The sequence below is a fragment of the Arachis duranensis genome, chromosome 2, assembly GCF_000817695.3.
Source record: "Arachis duranensis cultivar V14167 chromosome 2, aradu.V14167.gnm2.J7QH, whole genome shotgun sequence".
NCBI lineage: Eukaryota > Viridiplantae > Streptophyta > Magnoliopsida > Fabales > Fabaceae > Arachis > Arachis duranensis.
In genome coordinates, this window is record NC_029773.3 from 8892020 (window position 1) to 8902089 (window position 10070).

At 33.7% G+C, this 10070-nt stretch overlaps 1 long non-coding RNA gene across 3 annotated transcripts; it reads left to right on the plus strand.

Moving 5' to 3' along the window:
* The first annotated feature begins 7867 nt into the window (after positions 1-7867).
* Positions 7868-9080, plus strand: LOC107473421 (uncharacterized). Of its 3 annotated transcripts, none has more exons than XR_008005967.1 (3): positions 7868-7974; positions 8079-8216; positions 8515-9080. It is a non-coding gene; the product is annotated as an uncharacterized LOC107473421 (long non-coding RNA). The 3 variants fall into 3 exon arrangements; XR_008005965.1 differs by having other exon boundaries at positions 7869-7968; positions 8515-9079; XR_008005966.1 differs by having other exon boundaries at positions 7872-7968; positions 8074-8216.
* Positions 9081-10070: the final 990 nt, after the last annotated feature.

Below are 10070 nucleotides of genomic sequence, written 5' to 3' on the forward strand. Positions count from 1 at the left end.
TCCTTCCAGTTTCCTAGTTTTTACCAGCTCTATCATCTTCAAAATTTCTCGGTTTTTGCCTAAGCTTTTCTTATCTTGTCCTTGAAGTTACATGTGGCTCCGAGTTTTCTATAATGTAAAGAGAAAAACAAGAGGAGATGGGGAGTTGGTGAGAAAAATGAAGAAGGTTAAAGTAGTGTGGATCGAATTTGCTCGATACCATACCATATTGAAGGTCACAAACACCATTAACATGGATCTTGAAATAGACTAAGCTAATTTCGTAGTGATATAATTGATTATTACTTCTCTTATATTTTCAATAGAACAAGTTTTGTTATGTATAGTTAGCGGACTAAAAGTATATAAACATTTTCTATTTTTATATTTAATTATTTTAGTCAATAACAATTTTACAATGATGATAGTACTTGTTAATTTTTTTTTTGACCGAAATATGTAAATAGTATTCTGTAGGAAATTAAAGAACTCGTTTCATACAAATAAACTTGTATATCTCATTAAATGGTTTCTTCTCGGTTTGATTGAAAATGGAAAAAAAATGACAGATATTATTTCTTTAGCTATAAATCAGAATATAAACAAACCAAGTCATTGTTCTTCTCTTTTACACGAGTGATAAGAATTTCTATAGAGCTTCATTAAGTTAAAAATAAAACATTAATTTTTTTTTCTTTTTCTTGCTTTTTTTTAATGTACATGCATACAGTATGCATTTGTTGTAGGATTCGAAGTAAAGGTAAATCTGGAGGTGAAAAAGAACGGTATAAATGATTATTACTTTTCAGTCTACAATTTGGTATACAGCACGCTTATGATGGGATTCTAAGAAGGATCCGCATTGAGGGTTGAAATTCAGTTATAGCTTTGTATTTCTATTGTGTCGATACCAAACTCAACCAATAACAGGTGGATTAATAATATAGTTTCTTCAACTTTTTTTTTCTTAAAAGTATATTGGGATTTAGATATTTTTTTTGTATCTTGTAATTATAAAAGTATCCTGTGTGTTTTGGATGTTGGCGTAATTATAATCTAAGTAAAGGAACTATATAAGAGAAGGCACCTGGGAGAATGTCATGAAATATTTATGTCATTTTGATTTCCCATTAGTTATTATGAGATCCTTTAGGAATTATAAATCTTTCAATCATAAGAATGTCATTTACACGAACACAGCTACACCTAACGAAAAGCCGCGATACCACAGTATCTTATCGGCTATGGTGCAACTAAAAGGTTTTTCATTTATCTAACTAGTTGGGGCTTGATTTTGGGAAAAAGAGTGACAGTTTTATTAACTTTATCTCTGTTTGTGGAAGTTTATGACCTTGCATGCAAGGGGATTGAAAGCGAAATGATTTTTTGGCAGTAATCCTTTACCTCCTCCTCATTAATTAAAAAATTAGATGATAACAAACAGTGACTTTGGTGAATTGGCTTTGTTTAGGACTCTCTGGTATTTTGACTTCGATATTTATTGGACACGCAATAATTTAAATTGTCCGACTTGTAGTTTAATTTCTTTATGATCAGTTTGCTTTGGATATACTTTGTAGGATTGATCACGCAGTCTTTTGGCTTTGGTGAGTAGAACTTATAGAAAAAATTATAGAAAATAACCTGTTTCCATGCTTTTTTTCCGATAAGTTCGACTCACCAAAACCAAAACATAGTGAGCATCAGTCCTACAAAGTATATCAAGAGACAAACTAAAAATAACAAACCAAAACAACAAAATAAAAAATATACTAAAAGCCAATTGAGATTGCGTGTCTAAAAAACATTGGAGTCAAATTGACAAAGAGTTCTGACAAAAAAATTGATCAGAGTCGTCATTTCTTACCATCTAATTTTCTAATTCTGATTCGAAGGAGGAGATGGATTATGGATTACTGCCGAAGATCATTCGCTTTCTTTAAATCTAGTGTATCTCTCACATGCAAAGCCATAAATTTCCACAGTAGAGTTAAAGTTAATGAAAGCGGCGACCATTTCCTCCAAAATCGGGCTCCAATTATTCAAGTAAGTGAAAAATCTTTTAGGTGAATGGTAGTCAGTCTATAAGATAATATGGGATGAGACTTTTCCTTAGGTATTGCACCGTGTAAATGGTTTTCATATGATTGAAAAATTTATAATCCTTAAAGTGTCTCATAGTAACTCCTAAAGGATCAAACTGAGGTAAATATTTTATGATATTCTCTTTCGACCCGTCTCTTGTATAGTTACTTTCCTCATATTATAGTTACTCCAACGCCAAAAACGCACATGACACTTTTATAATGATAAGATACAAAAGAATATTTAAATCTCAATATACTTTTAAAAAAAATGTTAAAAAATTATATTATTATATCACTTGTTTACTGTTGAATTTGGTTTCCCATAGAAGTATGAATCACGTATGCCATAACTGTAAGTCCAATCCTCAATGCATATCTTCTTGTAATGATATAATAAGCGTCCAAGTGCTATATATCAAATTGTGGTTTGAATAGTGATAATCATTTGTACAGTTTTTTTATCATTTCTAAATTTACCTTCAAATCCAGCAGCTAGTGCTTATTGCATGCATGTACCTTTAAAAATACAAGTAGTAAGAAAAAAATAATTAATAACACAATGATTTTATTTTTAACTTAATGATACTAAGTATAAATTCTTATCACTCTTGTGAAAAGAGAAGATAAACTCTTACTGGTTTCTTCATATTATAATTTCTAGCTAAAAACTAATATCTGTCATATCTGTCGTATTCTTTTGCCATTCTGAATTAAACTGAGGGAAAGCCATTTCAGCGATGATACCTATCAAAATCATGAGTCAAATAAAGCAAAATATTAAATGAGTCAATGAGATATACAAATTTACTTGTATGAAATGAGTTTTTTAAATTTATTATATTTCATTTCAAAAGGTGACCAATACTATCATCATTGCAAAATTGTTAATAGTTAAGTATAAAAATGGAGAATGTTTAAATTGAAAAGAGAAGTGAAAAAAAATGCTTCGTAACAAGAAAAATCACTAAATAAAGTATATTAAAATTATGTGATAAAATATAATAGAAGCATTTTAAATTTTTGAACCACTTATGATAAGTTAAAAGTATTTAGGAGTTTAGTTGTATGTACTAATAGTCAGCTAGCTTTCTCCTGTATGTTTGGTCCCTAAAGCTAAACTATATATAACAAATATTGCTCTATTGTAAATAAAAAAGAAGCAATAATCAATAATATCACTATGAAATCATCTGTTTCATTTTCAGCTTAGTTTATTTCAAGATCCATGTGACCTTCAATATGGTATTAAGAGCAAATTATCTATTTTGATCTTTTCGGTTTTTTCCACCACTTCCTCCATCTCCTCTTGTTTTTCTCTTTACATTTTGTTCATCATGACCACCGTCTCAAATCTCACAAACAAGAATTAATCGATTCCTATTCCTGATCAACTCAAAGAAAAACTCTTTTCTTCTTTGGCGGCAAATTGCCCTTCGTACTATCCTCTCTAGGGCTGCACATGGATCGAATAATATCCGCATATCCGCGGTAATTATCCTCATCCGATCCGAATTTTGCAGATATTATCCGATCCGCAGAGCCATCAGAACGGATCGAATCCGTACTATGGTAGGATCGGATTGCGGATTTGGCAGTGATATCCGCGGATCCGATCCGCAAATCCGCATATCTGCACATCACATATAAATAGCATAGTTTAAGAGTGTAAACCCTAATGTGATATGAATTTTAGCGAGTTATTATATGAATTTTATGATATTTTGTTTTTAATTTTTTATGTTCTACTTCAACTTAGAATAATTAAACTTAAAGGTGAGGAACAAAGAAGCTTCCTAAGACGGGTAGGAGAAGAGGCAAGGTGGGATGGGAATGGAAGCGCGGAAGAGATGTGGAGGGAGATGGCAGAAGTTATTAGAAGAACAGCAAAAGAAAGTTTTGGTGAATCTAAAGGAATAGGACCAAGAGACAAGGAGTCCTGGTGGTGGAATGCGAGTATACAAGAAAAGATAAAGATAAAAAGAGAATGCTTTAAAGAGTGGTCTTTATGCCGCAATGCAGATAATTGGGAAAAATATAAGGCGGCTAAGAAAGAGACAAAAGTGGCTGTAAGTGAAGCAAGAACAAGAGCATATGAGGGTCTCTACCAGTCTTTGGATACGAAAGAAGGAGAAAAAGGTATATATAGAATTGCAAAGAGCCGGGAAAGAAGAACGAGAGATTTGGATCAGGTTAAGTGCATAAAGGATAAGGATGGAGAGGTGTTGGCTCAAGAGGAGAAGATTAATGAAAGGTGGAAGAGCTACTTCTACGAGTTATTTAATGAGGGACAGAAGACTAGATGCAATGTCCATTTTCCAATAACCCCAGGCTCTTCAAACCAACACTTTTAAGTGTGTGATAAGCCCTCATATATGATATCAATCAAAAAATTTAGTGTCGCCTGGTAGTCAAGTTACTTAAGTATAAGGAATCGGCTCAACTACATAGATAAAAAAATTTTAGAAGAAACACTTACCATAAGAGCTGATGAGCTCATTTGGAAGGAAAAACATAAAGATTACCAGAAGGAACCAACAAATTATTTTCATCATCCAACCTCCGTGATGCAAACCATCACGAGGATCCTTCTGGTTCTTGACGCCAATCATTAGAACTGCTAGAATAGTGAAAAAGAGAAAGTTCCCCAAGCTAACTCGCAAAACTGCATCTGTTTCAAACCATTCTCTGCTAGGGGTATGTTTAAAGTGATTGATCCCTACAACAAGTATCAAGTACATTAGTTTTCTCATCACATAATAAGGAGTTAGAACAAGTATCAAGTACATTAGTTGGAGTTATGGAGAGAAGCTCTAGAAGTGTATGGTCTATGCATAAGCCGTAGTAAGACGGAATATATGGAATGTAAGTTCAGTCTTAGAAGGGAAAACTCCAATATAGAGGTGAAAATTGGAGAGAACATCCTATACGAAAAGTTAAAAGTTTTAAGTATCTTGGGTGCATCATACAGGATAATGGAGAGATTGAACATGATGTAAATCATAGGATCCAAGCAGGTTGGTCAAAATGGCGGAGTGCATCTGGTTTTATATGCGACAAAAAAGTGCCTTTAAAACTTAAAGGTAAATTCTATCGCACCGCTATAAGACCGGCTATGCTGTATGGTACGGAGTGTTGGGCGGCTAAAGGAGAGCACGAACATAAGCTGAGTGTGGCAGAGATGAAGATGTTGAGATGGATGAGTGGTCACACGCGATTGGATAAAATAAGGAATGAAGATATAAGGGAGAGAGTTGGAGTAGCACCCATTGTGGAAAAGATGGTTGAATCGCGTCTCAGGTGGTTTGGACATGTGAGAAGAAGACCGATAGAACATCCAGTCAGGAGGGTGGATGAGATGGAAGATGGACAAAGGGCGAAAGGCAGAGGAAGACCTAAGAAGACCATCCATGAGGTGGTCAAACGAGATCTACATGTAAACGGTCTCTCTGTAGACATGATACATGACAGAGCACAATGGCGTCGTTTGATTCATGTAGCCGACCCCACTTAGTGGGACAAGGCTTTGTTGTTGTTGTTATTTAAGAGAACTATTATTGAAAATATTTTATGAGTAAATAGGCTTAAACAGATAAAAAATGAATTTTCTGAATATTTTTTTGTAAAGACAGCCAAACAGAATCTCAAAATAGTTTTTTTTTTTAATTTATGCGGATATACCCAATATCCAATCCGATCCGTGTGCAACCCTAGTCCTCTCTCGGAATCTTGGAGATCAACTTGATTCGAAGAAGGGACCATCTCTATTTGACACTGATGCAAACAAAGCTGCAGCTAAAGAATGTGCAACCTATGTAACATGGATTTAGCAAGACTATGCAATTCAGACATGGTTATTTCTTCAATGGACATTTCTTTCCAGAATTGTATGGTTGGTTGCAACTGTGCTCATCAAATCTAGGAGCGCCTCAACACACATTTTGCTACACACACTAAGTCTAGAATCAAGTAATTGAAAACTCAATCAAATGATTATAGAGTACCTTCTTGAAATCAAGAAAATAATTGCTGTAGTTAGCTCTCCTCTCACCATGGATGAACTTGTGGATGCTATCTTGGATGGGATTAATTCAGATTACAAAGTGTTTCGTATTTTTGTTCCTGATCGCAAAGAGCCTTGGACCATTGCTGAACTCGAAGCCTTCCTTACGACTTAGGAAGAGTGCATGATCAACTTGAACTTCCCTGGTCCAAGGCAACCTCACGCAAGCTCAACATTCAACTCAACCATCCGAATCTTTCTTGGCAAACAAAAATCGCATCAGATGCCTATTATGTAGTCGTCTTGGGCATTCGGCATGGCAGTGCTACTTTCGTTTTCATCTGTCATTCAATAATCCATCATCAACTTCGTAGAAGCAATCACCTACTCCACCGTTTGCTATTGTTGTTAATATTTATTGTTGCAGTACCATACATTTAAATAGTTGAAATATTTAAGTAAATTACAAAACAAAATAATACAATTTATTTATTCAAAAATAAATAAAAATTAAATGCACATCAATATTATTCGAAAACACAATAATTTATGAAAATATAATCAAAAGACGGTTTCAAACTCCTTATTTAAATAGACTATATAGTATATTCAAGATTGATTTTGAGCTATTTGCATTACAATTCCTCCTACATTTGCCATCAAGGATCTGCTGTTTAATTTTTTTTTAATTGTTTAAAATTTTTTTAAAATTTTCGAAATAGTCTCCCCTACTATATGAACATTCTAAAGTTCTCAAATTTCAAACACATCAACCTATTTTTACATTCCGCAACACATTATATAATATAAGGAGAGATCATACAATTTGTAATTACCATCTTTAATCATAATAGCGCTAATTAACTTATTTCCTACATCAAATACGAAGCAAACACAAACAAATTTCGCAACAGACAAATTGAAAGGATCTCTATGTCCCTAAATAGAATCATTTCACCTCTCTCATCTCACAACTCTATATACGTGTTCAAATCTCTATCTAAAATACGAAATCTATTTTGCAATTTATAAATGGTTTTCATTTTACTTAATTTGTCAATTTCAATTAATATTCAATAGTACTAAAAGTCAATTAATTAAAAATAAATACCAACTTATATAGGCAAGATAATGTTTTGGTTCCTCCAAAGACAGCAAAAACTGTCCCGTTCTAATAGTAAATTCCAGAAATCTGCAATTTATCACAAACAATGAATGCTAGTGAGTGTGTTGCTTAGGGTTGTGCTTTGCAATGTGCAATTCTTAGTCCAACTTTTAAAGTACGAGAGTTTGAGGTAATATTTCCTTCTTTGTACTTTCTCTATTTTCACTCCAGAGGCACTCATGTAAACAATTTGTTGTGGAAATTTATTTGTTATTCTCTGTAGTGCTTACTCACGGTAAAACTCTGCATGCCATTTCGGGATCATGAGTTTTATCTTATTCTTCTTTTATAAAAAGGAACGTTTTCAATTATTTTTGCTATGTCTCTGCAGTAAGCTTTTCAGACACCAAGACTAAGTTTCCCTTTTCCTTCCGGTATGACATTGTCTTCTTAGGTTGAACTGTGTAGGTCAATGAAAGTTTTCCTTTTGCAATTTCCCTTTCATGGAAAGGTTATGGGCCAGATGCACAGGGAAGTATTGGATCAGATACTCAGCAAAGTAGCCTTGTTTTCCCCAAGGGCAATGCCATTCCAAGATCAGTACATATACTGTAACTTGTATATGAGGTTTTTTTTTTTTTTCCTTGTTTCTGTTACATTTTCCCCCTTTTACTGGTCCTCTGACTCTCAAGTGCATGCAGATTGGTCCGTTCTAAAGTACAAAAACTGAAAGATCAAAAGTTAAAATGAGAGTTCATTTGATTTTGCATGGAATCGTATCTATTGATTCAGCAACTGTAAGGGTAAAAGCTTTAGTGATTTATTTTTCTTGTTGGACATGACTTCAGAGAGCATCTGCTCCTGTGATCTAATAAAAGTTTTCCTTTTGCAATTTCCCCAAGGCCAGGAAGAAGTTGACGTTCCAGTCTCCAAAGAATCAGCTGCAGAAAACACCAAGATTGGATACCGATGAATCCCCTGCTGATGGTGCTGCGCCTCCAACCTCCAATGACAAAAGCCTGTGCAAATCGACACTGATACCAAGGTTTGTCCTGGTGAAAGGAATACATAAGCATATGCAAGAAGCTTTCTGTTTTCAATCAATTTTTGCATTCGTTAAATTACATGATAGTTTTGCAGATATGACCTCATCATTGAGTGTATGTGATTCTTTTATTTTTTTGGTGGTATTTTCTTTTGTTCACATAATATTGTGTTCAACAATCTTTTATGCATATTATTTGCTCTCCTTAATAGATTTTGTGCTTCAGTATAAGATGTCTAGCATGGTCAAGTCGGCATTTATAATTTGGCTTAGTGCGCCTTGAATGTTGTTGGTTCAGGCTCCGAAGAAAAAGGCTAAGAAAGCAAATATTCTTGTGGATCAAGTGATTTATGGAACTATGGAACAAGTGGATCTCCAGAAAGCTGTAGAGGAGTTTGAAATGGCTTTGCAAGATCGCGGGATGGAAGAAAACAAAAGACTTGAAAATTTGATGTTTATGAAATTCGGGTCAAAAGTGTAATTTGGCAAAAATTGAGGGCTTAGGATTTAATTCGTCAAAAATTCAGTGGTCAAAGTGTAATTTGTCAAAAGTTGAGAGGTCAAAATATAATTTATTAAAAGTTGAGGGGTCAAAGGTGTAATTTGTCAAAAGTTAAGGGATCTATTGAGTTTGAAAAACTAAAATATTACGAAGATGATGACTAAAACACTATTGTGTTATTAGCAAATTGTTTGTGATTTGATCTGTTTAGTGTACAAAAAATAAATTAAATTGAAACTGACCCAAAAAGCAATGACACAAGCCAATAGCAGTCAGCCCATACTCACAGTTATAGCCCAAGACATACTTGCTACTTTCACAAGTATTTTACATCAAAAACAAAAACAAGCCTTTAGCCAAATAAAAGAAAAAAAGCAATTGACCCAAGAACATAAACAAACCGATTGGTGGTCCATATTCAAACTCATTCTTTTAGTGCTGACTAAAGAAATTGAATTTCATTTCACTTAAACCAATTTACTTTATCAAAATCAAAATTTTCCTCTCTTTTCTCTTTTCTTTCGCATTACAACACGTAAACTCTATGAAAAAAGAAAAAAAATTCCAAAGTTAGGACAAAATCAAAGAACCAAAAGGAGGTTTTTAATTTCAAATAAAAAGAGAAGGTCAAAAAGACTAGAACGAAAGGTAAAATCAAATCAAAAGGATAAATCACAAAAAGCATTTCTTAAATTGTGCTTCATCAAGGAGTGTTGAAAAAATTCTTTATTACAAACACCGATTTAAAAAAATGATGAAAGTAAAGACAATAGTGCTTTGATGTGTATCGACACTCAAAATTCAAATTTAGAGGCAAAGTAAGAATGCACGACTCAAATTCAAGAGGCAAGATGAAAAAGGTTGAAAGAAAAGGTTGAAGGTATGGTTGCATGTTTGATTCGGTCACTGCTTCTACTTTCTCTCTCCTCTGTTACGCTGCTATTGTGTCTGATTTTTGGGAGAAAAAGACCAAAAAGTGCTGAAGTAAGATTTCAAGCCCTCGAAGCTTCACTCCTCTATTAAAGGATGAACGACCAAGGATTGAGGGAAGGAGTGAGAGCACGACGTTTAGGTTCTCATAGCTCACTGAAGTGTTTATTCTTCTCCTTCATAGTTTTCATTGAGTAACTCATTTTCTCAATTTAGTCTTTCTGTGTTTCAATGGTAAAAGACAAAATGATAAGGTTTGTAAGAAAAAGTCATTGAATGGAAAAAGGCAGAAAGTTAGAGTTGGAGAAAAAACTAAAGTTTATTTCAAAAATTCTTTGTATGTATTTCTATTTTGTTGTCATGATCTTGAGGGGATTCCCTTATAAGTTGAGTTAGCACTTTATTGTTGAACTTAGTCAAGT